This window comes from Histoplasma capsulatum, genomic scaffold (assembly GCF_000149585.1).
Source record: "Histoplasma capsulatum NAm1 scaffold_8 genomic scaffold, whole genome shotgun sequence".
NCBI classification, from domain to species: domain Eukaryota; kingdom Fungi; phylum Ascomycota; class Eurotiomycetes; order Onygenales; family Ajellomycetaceae; genus Histoplasma; species Histoplasma mississippiense.
This window is the reverse complement of record NW_001813975.1, coordinates 751,283-755,389: the sequence shown is the minus strand read 5'-3', so window position 1 is coordinate 755,389 and position 4,107 is coordinate 751,283.

Sequence of the window (4,107 nt, the reverse complement as noted above, 5' to 3'; positions counted from 1 at the left end):
AACAGTGGAAAAACTCGAGTCTCCGCATCGACATAAATTGAACTGTATTCACCAATTCCACTTCACTAGTGGGTAGTTGTGGGTGGTCAATCCCGTGGCTGTCTTTGTCGTCTGGGTCTCTCCTCGATTGCCTTCAGCAAAACGAAACTCTCATCCATGCTGCATCACTTTAATCTTGCTTCTGGCCACCAGGATGGGCGGTCCATTTCAATTTTAGAGGCTTTTCATAGAGTTTTTTTTTGGATTTGGTAGGCAATCGGTCAGATCGAACATATCATGTTAGTCCTGGGTTAAGCAGCCGCCAGTGAGAGCTCCTGGGCACTTCCAATCATATAAATAATGGGATATTTCCCCTGAGCATCAAAATTGAACCCCACGATACATCCTGAGAAATGCCAGCAAGGAGAAATATTACGAGCATGGCCTCGTGCTTTTCCGCAGCAGAAATGGATGAGTGGGTTGTTACATTCTGATATTTCAGCATGTTACTCTGAAGTTGAGGAGTTTGAGAATGACAGGCAGTTGAGGGTTGGACGTCGTCCCTCTCCATTAGCACAATCGACCGAGGAGGATCCTCCCCAAACTCGCAGCTGAGGTATTATCGACGCGGCTTGGAGGTTTTCAATGCCGGTCTCTCGCACAAACGGAATTTCAGTTTGGCTCTATCCTAATTCCGATCCCCGATGCTCGAACTCTCCTCCCGCCCTACCTTGCAATATGTGCGATTCCAGCAACCTTGCCCCATATCTCCTCCAAAAAGGGTGTGTTAAAACTTAGACCCAGTTTCCGCAGCGTGTATTTCTCATTCTGGAGCCACAGCCGGTAAGGATTGAATATGGAAGGCATCAATCATTTTTCCTGTTTCCGATTGAGCCCGTCTCTGGTACAATTGCCGGGCCGGAAATATATGCAATATCCCGAGATTTTTCTGTCTTCCTACGGGCCGGTAATGACTGTGCCAGAAACCAGTGGGTTCTCCCCGGCTGATGTCTTTGCCGATACCCGTCGAGCTCAGGGACGTAAAGCCTCCCCTCGCGCCGATGGTCCTCAGAAAGAAAAGGACTTTCCGACATGGGGGTCAAAGATGGTTTTTGATAATATTTTTTACCTGCTTTTGAGAAAACTAAGGTGACGTTTTTGGGAAATGGTATTCGTGTTAACTGTTAATACACGGCTGCTTTCATGATGATACATTTAAATCATTTTCACTTCGTACGCTATGAAAGAAGTAAAAATATCAGAATAGAATTCGGCAATGTTGAAGGGAATAACATCAGGTACGAAAAGTTTTAGAGCTTTTTCAAATCTCAATTTTACATAAGTATCTAGCTTAACTTATAATTCTTACACTGGAAATAAATCTTGCTTCTCTTTTCTGTTCTCTATTTAATCTGCTTCATACTTCATTCCCTTCTTGTGATATACAAGTACTGTACATGTACACCTGCAATCTAATAATGAATGCTCCAACCCCAAGGTAGCGTAAAACAGTACGCGACGGACAATTGTCAGCCATGGACGGAGACCAATCGGACCAAGAAGTGTTGAAATGAACAAGGTGTGCAATCCTCTCTAGCTCTGTCCTTCATTCCAGCTACCGTTTTGGCCCGGGCCAATTTCTTTTCTAGCTCTGCAGAAAATAGATGATGGCGAGGTTTTGTACCCGGTCAGGGTGGGGAGTGAGGCGGGCGTTGCATGAGCGGAGAAGAACATCAGGCATTAACGCATCTATAAGCTAATTACGTTCTTATTCATGTAACTATGTATGTATGTACACATGATCTTGGTAGGCTTAATAGACCGTCCATTTCGTAGTGTCATTTTGTTTTTCCTTATGGATTCCTTGAGGAATACTCCTCGTATGTACGGAGTATATTAGGGCCCATTGAAAATGGAGAACCTCTTATTTATGCAGGTTACTGGTCTCAGACTATATATACACAAAAACCCACGCCCGCTTTGAAGAGTTATAATTTCTACGCTTCTTTCTTGCTAATAATTTCCCATCCAAAGTCGGTATCGGCTGTGAGAGCAGAAACTAGGTTTTCGATGGGGCCGGGGTCAGCATGGGTTGTTTAGTTCCTCCTCATTGAAATATTGGGCAGTAGTTAGTATTCCGAAGAATGAGGTCTTGACATGAAGAGAAAATCCATAACAGCCCCGTCTCCTTCGAGAGCCAAAATAAACACATGAAAAGGTCACACAGAATAACGAGATAGATGGGAAAGAAACAAGACACACAAACTCAAGATGACTTCCCACATTTCATACTCTCTTCCGAACGGGGCGGGAAAGATAAGCACGGAAAAGGCAAGGCTCCGATAGAGGTTACAGAAGCACACAATTACATCTCCATGTGTATTAAATGTAACTCTGCTTTCCCTGGCGTCATTGATCTCCACAACGGGAAGAATATTGGGTACGGGATGAGACTAAAGGCTATTGAATGCTGCAGAACGAAAAGGCTACTGACCGCTACTTCTCTTCGCCAATTCTTAATGGCCCCTCTGTATCCATTTTATATTAGGCCACTAGGGCAAAAGAGCTCGATCACCACCAGCGCCGTGGTGGTGTAGAGGGTACGTCTCACCCAATCCAATCCCCCAACATTTTATGCTCCTCACGATGATCGATTGCCTTCCTTCATACTACGACTACTACTACTACTTGGCGTAGAGTTTACTTTGGATGCAATTCATCTTTATCTGCTGACCACGTCAACCGGACTGCAGCAAAAAGAGGGAGGAATGAAAGGGACAAAAGCTATACATTATTTTTATGGAGAAAAGACTTGGAAGCCTTGCTGCCCATTTCTGTGCTTTGCCATTATTTTATTTAACTCGTCCACTATTCTAACTTTCGTAGCAATGCTGCAGGTTCGGTTATAAGGGGCAGTTTCTTCCACCAAACGCATCAGCTATGCAGTACCACATGCAGGCACGCATGCTCCCCGAGTGTGTTGTCTCATGTTTGGTGGATTCTGTGTGTACCGTACAAGTAAGCAAGCACAGGCGGGATGAATAGAAACGGTTACTTCGGGATTGCGCCGAAGAATATTACACTGAACAATCAAGTTGCGCCTCAACAAATTCCCCCCAAAAATGCTTGTTTCAGTTTCAGTTTGCAATTCCTTGTCGAGATGGAATCTAAACTAACGAGGAGCGCAGTCTCTGTAGCAACAAAAATGTGTAAGAGGAGTAGATATAATTTTACAAGGAGTTTTGTGGTACTGACGGTTTATCATGGGATACAAATGCCGTTCGTTGTTGTACAGTACATCGATAGCAGTAGCAGCAACATGTCACATTCCAGAAGCAAGAGAGCGGGTTCCGAATCGACAGTAGGCAATGAGCGAGGTGTTTGGTTGGACAGGAGAACTGATCTGAGGTTTCGCCGACACGCTCGGAGGTTATCTTATCGATAACCACTTACGGCGGGGTATTCAGTGTTGCTGCTGGCCATCCGTTGTATGAAGGGGAACAACGCACATTGTGTGTCGCCTGTGGGGGCTGCAGCAAACCTGCAGTAGTGAGTCCAGTTGGCGAGATGGCTGCAGGAGAAGCGCATGTCGACCTGCATATCCCAAGCCTGTTCTGGCGGGTTTGATCGTGATGACGGGCGCCTTCGATCAAATTCCATCCGAGTTTCAAGAACTGCGTTTGTTATCTGCGAATTGAGCTCCATTTTTATTAATTGCTCTTACCAGTCCGACCCATGGGAAGCAGAAGTACCCCCTGTGCAGCGTCCCTTAGTAAACGTACCAAGGTTCCACATCACAGATACTTCCGGTCCACATCGATGCATCCGTCTGCCTGCTGAACTACAAATACTTCCTCCCCACCCCCACTCGACTCTGCCACAACTTCTTCTTTCTCTTCTTCTTCTTCTTCTTCTCCTCCTCCTCAATCTCAACACCAACCTCAATAATCCACTTCCCACCAGCAATCCGTTTACCACTCTGACTATTTTGCTTCTCGATCACTCTCTAGGAAGTGGTCCATCAATACCGCCAAAACGTTTTCCAATCTTCTTCCATCGTAAGTCCATCCCACGAACGCGTCTCAGTCGTGGTAAAGTCGTGTATCTGCCATTGAGCCTTCTCAACAC